Consider the following 21,224-nt stretch of genomic DNA (forward strand, 5'->3'; position numbering starts at 1 on the left):
TTCTAATATTTTGTATGCCTTTTTACATCTTTGTGTTAAAATCCTATTCCAGTACACATTTAAAGTTTTGCTTAAGACAAAAACAAAACTGTGTACCTTCATGACTCACAATAATTAGAGGACTATCCAGCTTTCAACCTTTTTCCTGTTTTGCTCTTTAAATCAGTATCTCTCAGTCATCTGCCCTTAATGTTAATTTCACCACAAATCTCCCTCCCTTCCTTCTTTCTTTCATTGGCTCTTGTTAGTAAACACCAAAGTATCATTTTGTGAAGTCAATTCACATAAACTATTAAAATCCATTAGTCTTTCTACTGTGCTTCAAAGACCCAGAATATCGAGCAACCATAGATAATATCACTATTTTGATAAATACATAAAAAAACTAAGCAAATGAGATTTGGGAGACATAAACTGAAAGGTGAATATTTAATACAGCACACAGTGATTGAAATTGTAGACTCATTTAAGGACATAGGTATATGGGTAGATTCAGCTGTGAGGTTTTCTAATCATATCAACCAATTGGCTTATGATAGTTATAGAACTATAGGTTGTGTAAAAAAATTTATAAAGTCTGGGAAATCAGACATAATGAAGTCATTGTTTGTTAGTTACATTAGACCCAAACTTGAGTATGGAATAATGATATGGAAACCCTATAGGAAAACAAGCATGAGTAAACTGGAAAGAGTACAACGGAAATAAACTAAGGGCATCCATGGATGTGAAAATCTAAGTTATTATGAAAGACTAAAATATCTGAAGTTGTACAGTGTCTCTTACAGATATTTAACAGGAGATCTTATTCAGGTATATAGGCCATTTAGCGACAACTACCTCTGGGAATGTTTGGGGTTATCAAAAAGTACTAGAGAATCATCCCATAACCTATGTAGAAGATTCTGTAGGAATGAGAAGTCTACTAATTGGTTCTCTGACAGAGTAGCTGATGCTTGGAACAGACTACCAAATTACATTAAAGCAAGTACTAGTTTAGATATTTTTAAGAACAGCCTGGGAACAAGTGTTTTGGTATATTGGCAAGCTAGAAGGACATTAATACCCATGCTTGAAACATTTGTATGTATGTATGTATGTATGTATAAGTATTGGTATAACAGTTTTCCACTGGTTTTAGGTCTATACTGAGTATACATTTCATTTGCTGTAATCTGTGCTATTGGAGAAGAAAACAAAAACAATTTGCCACCATGGAATCCCAGCATGCTTTAGGATCATACTTAGACAACCTATCAGCATGCATTATTCTGAGGTAGTAGCGACCGCCTCATATTTACTGATAACTCATATCTTCTAATACAGACTGTGAGAGAGGTGCTTGTCACCTCCATGGTGAGTAAAAAGCACCACAACAAGTCTACACTACCACTGTTCTACAATATCAGTCCTACATATGCAGGGGCAGTAAACAAATCTTTGCTTAAGCCCCCGAGATATCCAAAATACTTACCACAGCCATGTAGCTGCAATTCTACCACTGCACCCCCACACATACCTACTGTTTGTTACTGAGAGTCACCCTTGCTGCAAACGTGTACCTTTAATGCCTTAGTCATTAATGATTTCATTGTAAGTCATACATGCATACCACTCACCAGGCGGATAAATGATAAGGTGACAATTAGCTGCTTCTCTGGTTCTAGGATAAGATATTTTACTAGGGCCCTTACGTCCATAGATTACTTCAGATATGATTACAACCCTTTAGTTTTCCATGCAGGTATAAAATATTTTCTGCTTTCCAACTTGGTAGAGATACAGGAAGATATTGTTAAGTTATTCGCCCATGTCTTCAAAGAAGGCAAAGCCCTTACATTAAGTAGCATTTTACCTTCTCCAAGAAAGATGTCTAAATTCAAGGATAAAATAAGTGGATTGAATACTTGGTCAGTAAATTGGTGTCATTGTAGTATGTGTTTGTATGGGATGAAATGGCCAAAATCCCCACTGCTTTTCTAACAATAGCCTGTACCTTTAAACTCCATAGTTTAACATTCTGAGTAAAACATTTGCTATCCTCATATTGCCTTTTTTAGGCAGTGTTCATATCTTGGGCATTTCAACATAACAAATTACAATCTGGATAATGTCAAGGTAACATTGCTGAATGCCTGTAGCCTAAACAACAGAATGTCTAAACTTGAGGTCTTTGTTACCCTCAAAGCCATCAATATTTGTGCAATTACAGAAATCTAGCACAAGTGTAGTGAAATCACTCCCTGTATTCCAGGGTAGAATGCTTATCATATATTCAGATCAACTGGAAACTAAGTGGGAGTATCTGTGTTTTTTCATAACCACATTGTTTGTTATCTGAATCCACAAGATTCTTGTATGAAAATGGTTAAAGTCCGAGCTACACCCAAAAATGAATTATCATACTGCAACCAATTATAAAAAAACTATGACCCCTACAAAATATGAAAAATACATTAAACAGTCAGAAAAGATAGCCAACAAACAAAATTTACTTCGTATGGGTGTCTTCATCTATCCACATTTAAAGTGGCAAACATTCTAGCAATAAAACACAGATATTTCTTGACTTTGTAAATGCCAATACACATTTTTTACTCCCAGTAAATGATAATCGGCTGCAACAGGCTCATTTTTTCTTTCACAGATGTCTACTGGACCCACTTTAGCCTCCCTCAGGCTCTACCCAATCCATGTCTTGGTCTGGTGAGAAGATCAAGAATGCTGTTGCAGTGTCATACAACTGTCAGAGAGTGATTACTCAATCGATCACCCCTCCCACAATAACCTTACACATTCCACTATGGCTGCCTTCAGAAGATGCATGTGAGCATCTGCACATACTATTAAGTTCAGGACATTTTGCTCTAAAAAAAAAAGCATCATCAATGCCCCACAGGACTGTTCTCAGCTTTCTCCTCCTCTTTTGTATTTACTTCTCTGGCACAAAATCTGATAGCAGTGGACTAACCATATTTGCAGTTGTGAAATCCCATTCTGGCATTCCAATTCTCCACCAACACTTTGATAATACAAAGACTCAGTGTGCTAATCATGGACTTACCTCGAATGCCAAAAAATAAATCTTTTGTGGTATTATCTAAAGAAGTTATACTCCCACTTTATTTGCCCATTATTAAACCAATCATTGAATATAATGCCCCCTTTGCCATGTACCTTGTTAGGCACCTAAACCAACTCAAGATGACAAAAAGATGGAGGTCATCTGAAATGTTTACTGTGGTTGTAGATGTTATGGAAAGCATCCTATCCTCATCACACATCACTTGTTCAGTCCTTGAAGGGACTTATGCTCCTTTAACTGGCTGAAATAAACTGGAAGAATAAATTATCTTATCATGATCCACATTATGTCACCATTCTGTTTAGCAATTTGTGCATTAAAACATGGATGTTTTTTAATTGTGCAGGAGGAGAGTTATATGTTCTATGTAACTGCTAACTAACCTCTCAAATGAAAGAGTATGTTACAAAAAATGATAACATTTAAAACTTAGAAAGGGATTAAAATTGATCATTTTTATATATCTTAATCTCTGATGCTACTGCAGGACTGAAATTATAATACCAAACCCTCTTATGTTCATAATAAACTATACCAGGTTCTATGTAAAACCAGTTTTTATTGGGTTAAATTCTGAAGTTTGATGGATATCTCAAACCTCACGCACTCTATTTCATGAAGACTGTCTGGGACAACATATTTTCCAACAAAAGGAATGCTGATTTCTAAAAGTATATTTTAATATTATGCCTACCACTAATAGTGCCAGTCCTGTTTCTTTATTTCCAGTATTGTTTACAACAGCTTGATACATAGCCAAAGGTTTTTATTCAAAGGGAGCCTCTCAGTCTATCAACAGACCTTTCTTCAAGTGACAGAAGACTAACACAAAAGTGCTAAAACAACTCCAACTTGGAGTTTTCACTTTTCTCTGTTGTTATAGGACGTTGGAGTTAGTATATATGTTTGGGGGTGTCTCCCCAAAATGGGGTGCAAGGGGCTTACTCATTCTAATAAATTCCTCCCAAGATTTGCAGAAAAAAAATTTAGATGGATTTTTTTTTTCGGCAAATTCATTTTTGTTTAAAGTGAATTCAACTGATTGAAATGATTCCTGTTCAAAGTCATCTGAGCTAAAATAATGAAACACTGCCTCATCAATATGAATAAAAAAGGATCTTGCAATGATGTAGACGTATAGTCCTTCTTTCCTAGAATATCTATCCCCATGAAATATTTTGCTCATATCCTTAATGTTTCTCTTTCCATTGGTACAGTTCCAAGTTTCTGAAATAACTCATTAAATGTTACCTCTTTCTATCATGCTCAGTTCCACATTTTCTGAAGATGTTGGCTAATACTCTACGTTTTCTTTGCAAAAAACCTGAAAATTAGATTTTAAAACACACAGCTGTGTTTATTGAGCGAGTAACAGCATGATTTCAGGAAGTCTCAGCAATATCAACACCCTTTATCAAGTCAATAATAATATGTTTTCCAACATGAGCAAGTTCTTCTGACTGGCATCCTCTTTCTAGACCTCTAGAACTGGTATTTTAGTTTAGCTTTTGCTTATAGATAGGCTTGTTAGATTAGGTTTGGGAGCTGCCCTTGTCTGGTTAATAAAGTACATTATGTAGTGGCCTTTGAATATGCACAAAGGCACCATGTTTTTATGTTAAGCTACTGTTACCTCTGGCATGTACTTAGGCTCGATTTCAAGTCCTAACATTTTTTAACATGTTTAGCAACAACCTCATACTCAATATCAAGTGTTTTACAACCACTTTGTATACAGAAACTAAGTTCTGCTATTTGCCAGGAAAATATCCAGTACTGCTGTGTCATACTCCCTTCAGGTGGTTTTCTTAAGATTCTGTCACTGGGCTTCATTTAACAAACTCTTGTCACACACAAGAAGAAAAATAACACCTCATGCTCTTTTGGCCAATACAGAAACACAGCTTTGCCTACATGACTTGTTGACAGCATTGTGAAACATGTTCCATGTACAAGTACCTTAGAGTTTAGTTAGATCCTATTTTCTATATTAAATATCAAGCATCAGTAATTATTGGAAAGGTTATAAAACATCTAAATGTGTCAGTTTGGTTGGAAAGATAACCAGACCTGCTTTCCAGAATCTAAATGTTCAAATGACAAATGCATCCCTATCTTTAATTAATAATATGCCCCCATTGTTGTAGGACTGAACTCATCCCACATACACTATTCCCCTCTAAACAAATTATGTTCTTTCATTGCTGTATGCATCTCGAGCATCGCTTTCAATTTTAACCTCCAGAGTTACGGACAAAGTAAAACAAAACAATTAGGAAAAAGGATGTAAAAGCGGCACTTTCTAAATGATGATTTGTTAACTTAAAACTTTTCAAAATAATTTCCAATTTTAAGAGGAATGGAGCAAATGTCTGTGAAAAAAATAGGTGCATTCCTCCAAATTCCAGACAACTGAGATGTTTGTTTTCTAAAGACACCAACATAACCTCACTTTTCAGAAGGTAAAGTGGCTGTTGGTGACTAAGACGTTATAGATAGACTCTCTGCCATTATATTCAAGCTTCATAGATATACCATCTACCATTGTATTCAAGCTTCTTAACTATTTTTATTTTGCATCCCAAGTTGCAAGTAAATTAAAATTCAGTATATAAATGCACTCACTCAGATCAAAATGTGTTGCAGCCATCACTTTCCATGCAGCCATATTTGCTTTTGTTGCTACTGAAGCAGCATTCCCTATAGTGGCACCTGCCATCTGAAGCTCCCTGCCTCCCAACTTAAGGAGCATTCACCGTCTGTTTCCATTAAAAACATATTGCCATGTCAGTGTTATTTAGCTGCTTCACTTACGTAGAAATGCTTTAGAAATAATAGCTGATGACACATCTACCACAACACAGATTATTACATTACCACATTCAATGTTTCTTACCGATATTTAACTGCATTTGTAATTCCAAAGTCATATATAAGCTTGTTAATTTAAAGCATCATCTTTGGCAAGCTATTGCATATCAAGAATAGAGACAACCTGTGTTCCTTCTTAATATTTTCATTGAATTTTGACGCTTTTTTGCCATTTGTTAACTGGGTAAAGCCGCAAGGTACAAGTGCCTCTTTTCAGCAATAATCAAAGACCACTCTTTGGTTAAGGAATTTGCTCTAAGTCACTCAGTAGACAAATGAAGGCAGAGAAAATCAAATCCTGGGCTTCAGAATGATGCTCATTAGCAGCTCTTAGCCTTAATTACCTGTGCTCAGCCAATTCTTTACATCCTGATTTTCCTGCTGTTATTTATGTCTTATTGTTAACTTTGGAGTTTTATTATTTACTAAGTATGCCAGTTATCAGCTTCCCATCATGATTATGTTCCTATGCTGTACAATCATTTTGATATGCATTTTAATCCTTTTTTATACATATCCAATTTCAAGTAACAAACTGATCGGAACACTGCAACTGAGTTTGCCATGCAGACCTAGTTCTCTATTTTTGGAAAAAGAAGCAATTAGGGAATGTGGTAGGCAAGTTTGGATGATTGTCTCCCAGACTCCTGTTGTAACCCGCTCCATTCACCCTGCGGGCTCACTCCTCTCCCCTACCCTACCCCCAATACCCAACCACCTACCACACCTCTTCTTTCATAACTACTAGCTCTATTTGTTTCTTTCTCTTTCCTCTTTACTCTAACCATACACATATATCCTAATCTGCTACATCCCTACTCAACTCCCAGAATCTTCTTATACATAATCTCCTAAGATGACTTCAACACTAAAAACTAACATTACTAAATCCCTACTCTTAACCATAATTTCAACTGCCCTGACCTACACCTACATCATCACTTCCTTTGAACAGCCATACTACTAACACTTTAACTACTCTCCCAAACAAACAACAATCAACGATTCTATACTCCATATTAGTCAAATCAATATCACCTCAACCCCCAGCTATTTACTACCTAAATACCATAGACTTTTCCACATTAAATATAATACACCCACAGTAAGGAAAGTGAAATACCTACTCAACTTTATTAATAACCCTACATTAAGACTCATTAAACCCTCCTTAAAAGATGGTGATATCCACCCTAACCCTGGCCCTACTAATCAACCTTCCCTTATAACACAGTCCAAACACCCTAACTCTTTCCTAATAGGACATCTTAACATTCGTAGCATTAATAACAAAGTAACCCATCTCCATGCCCTTCTCAATACCCATTGCTTTGACATCCTCTGCCACACAGAAACATGGCTAAAACCTGAGTCCAAAGACAATGAAATCCTTCCCCTAGGGTATAATATACTGAGACTTGACCGTATAAAAAATAAAGGTGGGGGAGTAGCAGTCTTGTTCAAAGAGGGACTTCAAATCCTCACTACTCCATTCCACACTCCTCAAGATAGTAAGGCAGAAATACTTATCTCCAAACTTCAAATCAACCAAAAAAAAATCCCTATATATCATCTGCATCTACCTGCCACCAGGTAATAACATCTCTACTATAGAAAATATTCCAAGCTGGGTGTCCTTAACTTACCCCCAAGAAACTATTATACTTGGAGATTTTAACACTGACTGGAAAAATGTCAATGCTGATAATCCTTCCTCCCATATCAACCTTCATGGCTTTACTCAGTCTATCACCTCTACAACCAGAATCAATAAACCAAATAACAAAAAGAGCACCCTAGACTGGATACTAATAAATAGGCAAGCACAAGCATACAATGTAGGAACTCTACCTGACAACATTAGTGATCATACTTTGACCTACATCCTCAGACAAAAAAAAGATATCTCAATTCCCCCCACATACAGAATCATACATACCAATAAACACTTTAACCAGTAGCATTCCAAAATGAACTAAGTGCCTGTAACTGGAGCCCACTAAAAACTCTACCTCTTGAAGAGGCTGTCAATTATCTAAACTCTACTTTCCTTTCCATCCTTGACAAGCATGCACCCAAAAGGTCCATTAGAATGAAGGCCAAGCCAGCCCCCTGGCTTTCCAAAGAAACCAGATAAAAAATTCTACTTAGAAATAAATCCTGGGCTAAGTGGAGAACTAACAAAAATATTACCAATGAACAGATTTTTAAGCAACTAAGAAATAGTGCAAAAAAGGCAATACTCATGGATAAAAAGAACTACTACTGTAAACTACAAGAAAATCACCAAAACAACCCCCAGAAATTCTGGTCTAGTATCAATAAACTCCTTTCTCCAGGACACTCTCGTACACCAACCCCACATCAGGCTGATCCTGATACCCCCCATCAAACTGCTAATGCCGTCAATTCCTTTTTCACAGAAACCATACAAGCACTCACTAGTCAACTTACTCCAGACAACTCAAACCTTCCCACTTCCTTACCACAGCACTCATCCAGTCTTCCACATGCAGCCAGTCTCCACCACTCTCATCTACAAATTCATCCAAAAACTTAAACCTTGTACTCCTTCTGCTGACCAGCTACCCTCAGAATACCTCCAAAAAGCGGCCAAAGCAATTTCCTATCCCATATCCATCCTCATAAACAGAACCATTAAGGAGGGAAACATTCCAGACATTTGGAAAATCTCCCATATTATTCCCCTACACAAAGGTGGTAACTCCAACGACTTCTCAAGACAACAGGCCAATAGCCCTATTATCACCCTTAGCAAAAATAATGGAAACATGCATTCATAATCAACTTTTAAACCATTTAACTGAAAATAACTCAATAGCTAAGTGCCAGCATGGTTTTAGGCCATCTCATAGTACCACTACTGCCCTGTTATCCTTTACAGATGTTATAAATAGAAATCGTAATAACAACCACCTCTCATCTGCACTCTTTATTGACCTCTCAAAAGCTTTTGACATGGTAAACCATACCCTTCTTATCAACATTCTTGAATCCTTTTCCCTGGACTCTCTGGCTATTAAGTGGTTCAGATCCTACCTAACCAATAGACAACAAGCAGTCCTCTGGGAAAATAATATATCATCCCTTCTACCAGTCACTCTGGGAGTCCCTCAGGGCTCTATTCTAGGCCCACTTCTTTTTTCTCTTTTTATCAATGACCTCCATTTAGCAATCCCTCAAGCCACCTGCCTACAATATGCTGATGATTCAACTTTAATATGCTCAGCAAGCTCCCCTACTGAACTACATTCACTGACTCAGAATGTATTCAACATAGTTGAAACTTGGTTTACAAAGTGTTGCCTCCTTCTCAATGCAAAAAAAAACAAACTCCTTCTCTTTACACCCACCAGAAAGTCCATCCCTATTGATTTCTCTGTTATTTCCAGTAATTCCACAACTATACACCCCGACTCTACCACCAAGTTGTTAGGAATCACTATTGATAATAACCTGACATTCGATATCCACATAAATAATACCATTAAAGCTGTCAACAGAAAGATAGGCTCCTTATATCGAATCAAAACTTTCTTAACTCCAGTAGCCAAAACCAAGATTGCAAACTCCCATTTAATTTCAACTCTTCTTTATGCCTCTCCCATATATACAAATCTCAAAAAGAATAACCTTGCCAAATTGGCCCATGCCTACAACAGCATCGCTAGATTTGCCCCTGGTAATCCCTTTAGAACTCACCACTGTCTAAATCTACTACAGCTAGGCTGGCTCGAACTTCAAAACCATCTGAAAATCTCCCAACTAACTATTGCCCATAAGATATTTTACCAGCCCAACAGCACTCCAATACTATCCGATCTCATAATCCCCTATGAAAACTTAAACTCCCTATGCTCTTATAGTAAACTTCTAGCTAGCATTACCAAGACTAACAACATAGCTGGTGACTCCCTGTTTTCTAACACAGTGGGAAAAGACTGGAACCTACTTCCCAATGACTTAACATCACTTTCCTCCTTGTCTCTCTTTAAACAAAAACTCAAATTCACCTTAAGACACACTGGTTATGCCCCTGCAGTAACCCTGACTAACCCTCTAGTTCTGCTAATATTATTTCCACCTCCTACAAAATTTCCTATACTTCATCCAATACTTCTTGCTGCAGAGCTGGAACTGGTGAACACACTCGAACATACTAATGTATTTCTTCCTTCTGACTATCACAAAACATATCAGTTCATAATTCTATAATCACCTTCTATGACTGGTATTAGTGTAAATATTTTAACATATACCTGTATAATCCCTTCATTACATTAAATGAAGGGATTATACATATACCTGTATAATCCCTTCATTTAATGTAATACCAACTTTTATCTCTATTTTTATTATGCTTCCTGCATTTTTATTGTACTGTTATCGTTTACTATGCAACACCTATGACTCATATCTTGGTATTGTTTTGTATTGTAATGTAATTTCCAATTTAAAATCAAATTGTTTACTACTGGAGCTTTTCTCCCCGGGCCTCTACTGAAAATGGAAATATATCCAGTTAGACTAGCCCGGTAAAGAAATGTAAAATAAAATAAATAAATAAATAAAATAAATGAGGAGGGAGGAGTGTATGTTTAAGAGAAAGGAAGCGTAAAGTCAGAGGGTGGGGTCAAAGGTTAACAAAATGATGTAGTAGGAAGAAAAGGAAGTGGTGTGGGTATTTTATTGGGTACATATTGAGTGAGAAGGGAGAATTCTATTAGCTTAGGTATTCAAGATAGCCCAACTGTCTGGGCTTAAATGACTTGATCAGTGGTGTTTGTGAAGGTACTCAGTTAGAAAGGCAATAGGTATGTGAAGATTCAATAATTTCTAGGTGCAGGTATTCTAGTTAAAATAAATAAAAGGTAAGTATAAAAATAAAAGTGCATAATTAGATGATGATAATAATAATAATAATAATAATAATAATAATAATAATAATAATAATAATAATAATTGTGACTGACTCCTACTCTAGTCCAGCAATCAAGCAGACTTAATCCTCATCATTGACTTCAGTGAGGGATGGTCACTAAAAGCAAAGATGGATTTACACAGTATTTTCAGATGCAGCTCCCTGCACCAAGCAAAATTTCCCCCAGGAAGCATGGTCCAGACCTGGGGTTGGACTCTCCTTCTCTCTCCAGACCCACACAAAACTCCAAACTGACCACTTTGGAGCTCTGTGTCCCTTTTTTCCAGTTGCTGACACACACACACTTGGGTATTTCAGTTTCACACACATAGATGCCTGGGAAAACCTGGCACAGTTTTATTAGCTGTGTCCCTTTCTTCCCAGACTCTGAGGTAATCACACTACCAAAAGTCAGCTACCTAAAGCTCTTACAAAGGGTACCCAATTATACTGTGTAAAATTAATACTAATGCCAGTGGTGGAGTATGAGCAAAGCAGTAAGGCTTTCAGGACCGGCCGCAGTGTCACTAAAACAAGCATAAGTACTCTCAAATATAAACTCTAAAGGACTAGCCACAATGAAAGGTATTAAAGTATTTAATGATAAATAATAAACCAGAAAACTGGAATGCAATAAACAACAATGTTTCAACCAGAGAGGTACACAAAATATTACAGATGGGTAGTTTTACACAGATACAAAAAACAATGCTAAACATAAATGTCCCTGACTAACTAAAGAATTAATGTTCCCTGACTACTTACTAAAGCAAGGCAAGCTTGATGTGTACTGAGTGTCTTAGCACAAGAAAAGCCTAATGATGTCTGTCTTTTTCTGTGTGGATGTGTGATATATATATCCTGTCAGAAATCTTTCCTATCAGATTCTAAAGTGTTGCTGCAAGGGTTCCAAAGAAACAGATGCTGGTTAGAGGATGACATAACTTCTGGTCACTTGACTCTAATACAATACACACACTGAGTTTTGCTAAGATGTGTGGCAGGATCTGAAAGCTATAACACAATTTCTAACTTTCCACCCTTCCCAGGTTCTCTGATCAAACATACACATTTGATCAGTTACAACAATACAACCTAATATACATGCATACATTTTTTCTGTCCAGTAGGACCAACTGTTGATGCATTTTTAACACAAGTAACTTTACAAATATATTTTTAACTCAAACATCTGTACAAATCAGTGTGATAGTCAAAAAACATAATTTTTTTTACAAAACTCCAGCTAGCTATTCTGGCATATGCACACATGTACTACCCTGCTCTCCCTGGCACAGATGGCACTACCTCATAACATCACACTAATAATAAGGGAATGGTTGCTAGAAAAAGTGGAGGAAGATAAGAGTGTTGAGGTGTAAAGTAGTTAATGCCATTTGCCAAGTGGAAGAAGCTTACTTTGTTTTCCAGTGGTAAAGGCTCTCAGATGTAGTCCTGTTCAGCTACCTCCTTAGGCTGGGCAGTGAATAGAACAGTTAAGTAGTTTTGAGAGCTTTTGGTGCACTGGTGGTGGGTGTCTGAGGCTGCCTGTTTGTCTTCTGAGGGTACCTTAGCTTTTTAGAGGGAGGGTGCATCTTAAGGATGACTGAGTAGGTGGTAGGTCCTACAGAGATGGTCCCAGTGGTTTTCTCTGGCTAATGTTTCATATGGATAGTTCATATACTGTAAAAGAAAACTTAACTGTCCTGATGTCTGAGAGCCTTCATATGCTGCTAGTGGATTGCCTCTAGATTGTAGTCTGCCACAAAGTCCCTTGCTTCTCTACAAATGTTACTGGTAAGGTATATGCCAAGCTCAGAGGCTGGTGACTTATTCAGGTTTTGTGAGATGGATGGTTCATTAAAGGGAGCAAGGTTCACCTCCATTTCTTTTCACCTGATAGGTTGTTGTTGGAGGGGAGGGTCTTACCACCTATTGGGCTTGAATGGTTAGGTAGCTCACAAACATAAAAACGGTAATGAGCAGAGTAGTAGGACTGAAACATCTACCTTTTTAAAAAGGTAGATAAAAGGAGGGTCACCTAGTGCCAAAGAGCTGCCTGTACCTGCACAGAAAGAAAGGAGGTGAATGTATGTTAGGGATAAGGTCTCGTGAGATATTTGTGGGTAGGGTGAACTTGGTCTGGAAGGCTGACCATTTATGTGCTTTTGTTTTCAGCATGGCAGGATTCCAGCATCTCAAAAACTATGGGAGTAGATTATAGCTTAGGCAGAAGTCTCCTTTCTAGAAGTGACAGGGCTACCTATACCAGCAGTAGAGGTTGTTGATGAGTCTTCAGTCAGCCGGGGGAATCTTTCACCAAAAAGGGAAAGAGTAATCAGAAGAAAGGGGCCAGGGCCATTGCAGTCAACAGAGTGAAGCCCCAACTATTTAGAGGTGATCTTCTTGCTTTTGTCATAGAAGGAGAGGTAAGTCAGGATTTGAAGGTTGATGAGTACTTAATGGAAGTTCTGCAGGATCTGTATACTGTAGGCCAGGTCAAACTTCATGACTTACTGGAAACAGCAGAACAGGGCTATGAGATAGGCAGTCAAAATAAGACATTTGGAAGGAAGATAGTGGAAGGTTTGGGCTATTGGGGGTCTGCTGGTGAGCTTGTTTTCCTGACATAGGCAGGGGTTCCATTTTAACCTCAGGTGACTGAAGGGGTAGGTCAGGAGGGTCAATCTTTGAAGGAGTCTAAATCTACCTGATGGGGGATGAGTGTTTTTCATACAACCACTTACCCTATCAGTGAAGGAAGATTTGGCAGGAAAGTTCATAAATCTTAATATAGGCAGATGCAGTGCACAGGATTGCAAAGTCCCAGGAGGATATATATCTGACAGCAGCATTAGCTGCCCTCGGTAAGAGGAGGACAAGTAAGCTTAGGGCAAGGCAGTAGAACAACTAGGGCCTGGGACTTGAATGTATGATGGCAGTCATCCTTGAAAAGGATACTACACAAGAGCTGCCTTTATTGGCCTACTTCTTATTGATTAGTGAGGCACAGTGCTTGAAGGGTGGTAATGCCTAACTGTGGTACAAATAGCTTTTCAGGAAAATGAAAGCAGCAACATCCCTGCAATCAAAGAGCAGGCTTGTGGATATATGACTATGCATGATGCTGGAAAGGGTGGTTGGATTGTCCAGACTTCCAACAATAGAAGGAGGTGACAGGAGCAAGGCTTGCATCTCCTTCAACATGGGGAGGTGTTCCTGACTGCCCTGGAGATTGCCTCATATTTTCTCACATTGCTATGGTCCACACAGAGTGGTGAAGCACTGGGACAGGGAGGGGGCATATTACTAGGTGTCACTAATGCCTCAGGATTACAATGATCATAGAATATCAGGGGGTGCAAGAGAGAGAAGGAGGGGTGATTTTTGAGAAGCAATGGGTTTCTTGAACTTTCAGACAGCAATGAGTAGACTGGCTATTACATTCCCTTATTAAGGTGACAGTTTTGCAGTCACTCTTTGAGGAAAATTCCAATAGGTTAACAGCACAAGTGTTGGTGTGGGGGGATCCTATTAGGATTGTCTACTTAGTCACTGGATGGGAGTACAGAAGGAAATCTCAGAATTTCAAGCCAGTAAAAGGAAAAGAGGAGATATAGCTCAAGCATTGCTGGACAAGAAGGTAAAGGTTGGTAGGGGTTTAAGTCCATTCAATACTTCCTCATTCATGAGACCAATACTTCTCCTCTGGGGCTGGTTCCAAAGGAGAGGCTGGGTGAGTTTCACATGATTCACCATCTCTGTTTTCCAGAGGAGTGTTTAATGAATGATCATATAGAGAAAAAAGAGGTGAGTGGGTAGTATGAATCAATATATGATGCCATGAAGGTAAAACATAGTTCTAATGACCCATAGATAACCAAGCAAGAGACTGAAGCAGTGTTAAGGTTGCTCTTTATTTTGGATTTGTACGTAGATGCAGAATTAGCAATATCTCACTTAGTAGTAATTAAACTGTCTGAAATGAAGGGCAAAACTGAGCTCTTATATGAGAAGGACACGTTTAGGCTCAGGGTTGCCATTTATTTATTATTTAATTTATTTATTTAACATTTGTTTACCAGGAAGGTCTGACTTGGAATGAGCCAATTTTCAGCGGAGGACCAGAGAGAAATGCTCTAGACGTGCATGTCTTTGTAATGTGAGAGGAAACTGGAGCACCCAGATGAAACCCACACTAATGCAAGGAAGACATACAGACTTCACACAGAAGGCACCCCAACCGAGAATCAAACCAGAGAACCTTTTGCTGTGAGGCGACAGCACTAACTGCTATGCCACTGTACCATCAAGCCATTTGGCTTGTTGAATTTTGTTTGTAAGGTGGAAGCCTCAGAGGCAACTTTTTCACAGATAATTGACCCGTTTGTTGTGAGGTGATACATGTAAGAGCATTGAGGCTGGTGGCACAGGATCCCTCCATTTTGGTGGCTTTTCTGCATCTATATACAGAAGTGCCCTTCAGTCATGAGGAGTAGGTGTCATCTGAAGACATTTATTTGTACACTGATGCAGCAGGAGGATTAAGCAAGGCATTCTGCTTTAAAGGAAGATTGTTTTCAGAGGCATGGACCACTAAGTGACCACTGGACTGGAAGAAAGTTATTATGTTCTTAGAACTAATGTCAATTTAGGCAGCTTCTGTAGTCTGGGAAGCTGAAGTTGTAAGCAAGAAGGTTATTTTCCATTTGAATAATGAGATGGTGATAGAAGTCTTGCTGAAGAGGTCAGCTACATCAGAGTTAGTGCAAGTGGTAATAAGTAAGTTGGTTTTGTAAAGTCTTAGGATTAAGTTTTCATTTTTTGCTGAACATATTCCAGGCAATTTTCATGTGGTATCTGATAGTTTGTCTCATTTCAGTTTTACAGGTTTCATGCACTGGTGCATCCTGTTGTAGTGCCCAAACAGATATAGAATATGGGTAGTTTGTAGCAGATTAGTTAGTACAGCAGACTTGGACTATGGCCCGTAGAAAAGTATATAACTCTGCTATTTCTGCCTTTTAATCTTTTGTTGAATAGTTACCTACTCAGGAAAAAGTTTGGTCTGCTAGGTTAGTACCTATGGACCTAGATCACCGATGGGAATTAGTTGTGGCAATTTGGAAGACGAGGATGCATTTTGGTGCTTTACGTGCAGCTGCTATGTTTTGTGGCCTTAGGCATGTAACTAACCATTGATGGATTTTTGAGTATGTTGAAATGTTGGAAGATAATTAAAGAACTGCGGTCTTACAGGAAGCTTCCTTTAGGTAAGGAGTTACTATGTTTTTATTACAGGGTCTATGTGAGGTATCAGAAGACTATTGCTCATATTTTGTGGATAACTTTTTCTTTTCATTTATGATGCTGCTGTTAAGACCATGCAGTACAATCCATTAAAACCAACCACCTGACCTCTCAACTTCTTAGCTCAAGAATCAGAGACAAAGACCCAAAAATCAGGAAAAAACATTTAAATATTTCTCTTACACGTATAGAAGGTTGCTATAACAATAAGTTTTGCAATAACAAGCATTTTATGAAGGATACAAAGTGAGAAACTCACAAACATGAAATTATTGAATGACTTGCAGACAAAACAGTTTACCAGAAAGCCACAAATATTACATTGAACTGACTGAAATACCTCTCAAATGACAAATGGTGGTGAACGTATTCATACCCTGTACTTTTGACTATAGGAATACGTTGCTTATCTCAGATCCTTAAGTGCCAGAAAACTCCAATTTATGTAAAACCTAACAGAAAAACAGGTATTGTATCAATATGCATTTTCTGAACAAAAGCTGTAAAACTGAAACTACTGTCATTATTGACTGAATGTAATACTCAATAATTTATCAGATGAAGATTATTAAGGAAGATCTGGCAGTTAATGTGAAGGAGTAGGGCTCTTAGATCTTAATGAGCTGTTTATTCCGGTCAAGTATGCAGGATTTGATTTTTTTTACCTTCATTTGCCCACTGTGTGACTATGACAAATTCAGTTAATCAGACAGTGCTCCTGAGATTTGGCTAGCGAAAAAAAAAAAAGGATAGGAAAAAAATATAATGTAAACCTCGGAGGCAAAAGTCAGATAAATTCATTCATATACATTTTCTGGACAAGCTATAAATCTCTAGTGACTAGCATTACTCACTGACTGTAATCCCCAGTGATTTACCACACAATGTTTTCAGAGACTTACACAGAAATTAGTGACATTTTCAGAGGGAAAATAAGAAGAGAAATGTAATATAAACTAAATTCTGGAGTAAAGTAACACACACACACACACACACACACACACACACACACACACATACACACTGCATTATTACTTATTACAGCTTTTGCAAAAAAAGTAAAAGATTACTAGCTTCTCCAGTTTTACAAGATCACTCACTAACCTAATTTGCAAAAAGGAAAAACAAGAAAGTGCTTACTTGATATTTCAATTTTAGACACACACACACACACACACACACACACACACACACACACACACACACACACACACACATGCACGCGCGCGCACGCACGCACGCATGCACGCGCGCACACACACACACACACACACACACACACACACACACACACACACACACACACATTGCACTTAATATGGCTTTTGCAAAAAAAAAAATGTACTCAGTACATACCACCCTGATTTTAGGAGATTACTCGCTACTCCAGTTTTTTCAAAAAGAAAAAAGACTGCACATATTTGCTACTTTGATTTGAGCGACAGGACATCAACCTTTGAGTCAAATGCTTTACATTTGAGACAACAAAGGACATTCAAGATGTCACACACAGAGCCGGCAACTGGTGTGGTAATTGAGGTTAGGAGATATGGACAGTTTTTTTTTCTCTTTTAAATGTTTTATGGCCAGGCCCTAGACAGCTGCCTAGGTTGCCTTGTACTACATTTGGCTCTGGCTTGAATACAGCTCTGAAAGTAAAACTGACACTGGTTCCCTTTCTGTGCAAAAGAAAATGAAAATTGCAGAAGCAAAGTGTGTGCTAGGAAACAAATAATGTCAGATGAAGGTATTATCCTGGTGTTCAGATTTTACTTCTAATAGAAAGGATTTTAAGATACTTTTGAGATAAAAGTAAGTAAGACAAACAAAAAGAAGAGGTCAACTAGACAAGTGTCCTTGTTTTTTTTATATTGATTGAGAAGGAAGAACATTCAGCATTGTATGAATGCAGTATTTAACTGAACCCAATCTTTTCATGTAACAGTTAAGCCTTCATTCTTACTTGCATTCAGTACCAGATAATTGAATACAGAGATATTGATTCTGTGGTTTCTGAACAGTTACTTGTCCCCTGCTGTAAAACAAATCAGGGAAAATGTAATTTGCCTAGTAAGTCTCCTCTGATTGCAGCTTGTTACTAACATCCTTGAAGGAGATGAACAGTCTCATGTCTTTAACGTCAAATGTGTTTTTATTTATGTGTGTTTGCCGCTGTCCATCATTATATAAATTACTGTTGCACCTTCTTGATGCAGTAATACATCAGTGTTCTCTCTCTCTCTCTCTTTGAGACATTCAGGGATGAGCAATACAATTTTCAAGCATAGCAAAATATGCGCATCTAGTTTTTCTTCATTTGCTGCAGGAAAAAATGTTTCCATTCAAAATAAACGTCCTATATTCAGAGCTACAGCATTTATGTTTTGCTTTGTTTTATTTTGTTTAGATATTTAATTTTTTAAGAAAGACAAGTACTGTCATATTACTTGTTCATTAAAAAACATATATGTATTTTCCCATGCCATGTAAATATTGGGCTGCAGACATTTTATATGAAGATTAATTCCTACCAAATATTTTAAACAGTTTTACATTTTGAATCAGAGTATTATCAGTTGATGAAAATACAGAACTATACCTTACATGGCAATAATTTTCAATAGCTAAGAGATGACAAATGGAATGGTGTCCAGGATAAATTCAACAATAACAGTGAGGCATAACACTTAAGCATTGTACAATATTCTGCCCATCCAGGAAATTTAGAACCAGTACATGGTGAATGCAAAAACAGTGAAAACTGTTTTTTGAGATACGCAAAAACTATGTATTCAAGGGCTCACTATTGGCCCACACCCTTAAAAAACAAATTAGGCACTGTTTTCTCTGAAGTAGCTACTGGAACATTTTAAAGTAACATCAGTATCACACATGTAAACATTTGTATGTCAGATTCTATAAAATAATTTGGATGCAGTAATCCTGCACATAAAGGAGCACATTGTATTTTCAGGATATTTTCATAATCATTGGTCCTCAGGGCAGTATTTTCCACAACTACAGGTGTGCTGGTCATCATTATACAACTCAATCCTTGTGTCATAGCATGACAACATGTACTAATAGGATTACAGCAAGGGGCAGATCATGGTGCTGGCTGCTGGACTGCAGCACCCCCTTGAGGAAAAAAAAAAGACTGCCAAATTTTAGAAGCTGATTATTTTTTAAATTAAAACTAATAATCAGCTTTCTGACTTTTTGTTTTGCTACTGAGTTCCTCGAAACTGTGCACGTGCTGAGTTATGAGGAGATTTGTAGCAAAAAAAAAAAAAATCTTAATTTGCTTACCCAGCTGTTTTGAAGATGTCACCAGGTTTTACTCTTTTAGGATGTCTAAAATATTAGTAGTGTCTCTCCAGGCATGAAGCAATGAGTAGAGCTTCTAACTGGCTCAGGCTGCCTCAGGTTTCTCTTCAAGAAAGGTAGCATAAAGGAAGGAGGCTAATCACATATGTATGCTGCTCCTCCTGCTTACATGAATACAAGCATGACATTTTGGCCAGGAATACTGTTGCCAGCCTGCAAAACACGCAGAGCACCAAAAGCACAGAAAGAAGATGGATTCAGGTTTGCTTGTGGGTAAACTTTGAGAATGCGTGGACAGCCGCAATGACTACCAGGGTTGAAAATACTGTAATGCCAGCAGTAATAACAGACTAAAGAAAAGTGTACTCAATACAATGTACACTAAAAAAATTATGTGAAGAGTAAAATAATGGGGGGGGGGTAAACAGGAAGGGCAAATGCAAGCAAACATACAGTGGGCAGGGAAAGTGTGCTGATGAAAATGGGCAAAGAGATGAATGATATGAATAAATAAAGAGGAAGAGGGCATAGTAAATATGGCAATGTCCTCAAAATAGGATATGTCAATATATGTACACTTCCAACACAAGTTAGTAGCATAATGTTAAGCAATTAAGTAGATAGCACAGTGCGTACTGTTGTTTATACCTCCTGAGCAAGTATATTATGATATAAACACACATTATAATATATATGTGATAGACACACAAGGTTACATGTCAATAGAGGTGAATGGTCATGATATAAACATCGATGACATGCTCATTGGAGAGGACATTTAGTAAGGATGGTATATAAATTAGGGGTATGTGCGTACTCTGAAGATCTGCAAAATATCTTGTTTGAATATGACTGACATGTCACCACAACTTTCAAACAATCAGAGACACATAGCAACAGGCAACTGCACAAATATAGACAGAAATAGCACAATCGTGGCTGCTCTTACAATATTATGAGCATTAATCTGCAGCATTGACAGAATATGTGAGTGTAATATATTATACATGTTCTTCAGGAGCAAACATATTGTCAGTATTCTATAAGTGGAATTCACCACCCCTTCCCCAAAAATGACCACATTTTGGAGGGTTCATAGGTTCACAGGAGATTGCTAGGGTAATGGCTCAAAATCTCTCAGAAGTCTAGCTAGTTTTACTCAGATTTTACCCAATTTTCTATCCCTAGATGAAAGATAACAAGGGTCAGCAAGTGAGGTTTTGACTAATTTTACAGACTACCTCTGTCCTTGTTACAAATGGAGTTGAAATCAGGCCCAATCATGGCCATTTGATAGGTTTGCATGACTCATAAGCCTCAGTCACCACCTGAAAGAATCAAACTCATGCCATTAATGTCAATACCGAGACACAATACAGAAAGATATATCTCACAAGCATCTAGTAGAAAACCTTGAAAGAAAGTCTGTGCTGTCAAATACTAATGGGTATACATCCCAAAGAATACTTCTGTATGGCTTTCCAGATGTGTGGGAGCTCACTGTGACATATGTAATATATCTGAATAAAGCAATCCTGTCTGATGTAGGTATTGGCCATATAGATAATGCATATAAACACCACACTATTATGGGTGAATTCCCTACACACAGCTATGTATTGCATGCATCTTCCACATGCAATAGCAATGCATATTGTCAGAAGCAACTGATATGTGAATTAAAAAGTG

Source organism: Protopterus annectens, chromosome 4.part0, assembly GCF_019279795.1.
Source record: "Protopterus annectens isolate FY-2018-M chromosome 4.part0, PAN1.0, whole genome shotgun sequence".
NCBI classification, from domain to species: Eukaryota; Metazoa; Chordata; order Ceratodontiformes; family Protopteridae; genus Protopterus; species Protopterus annectens.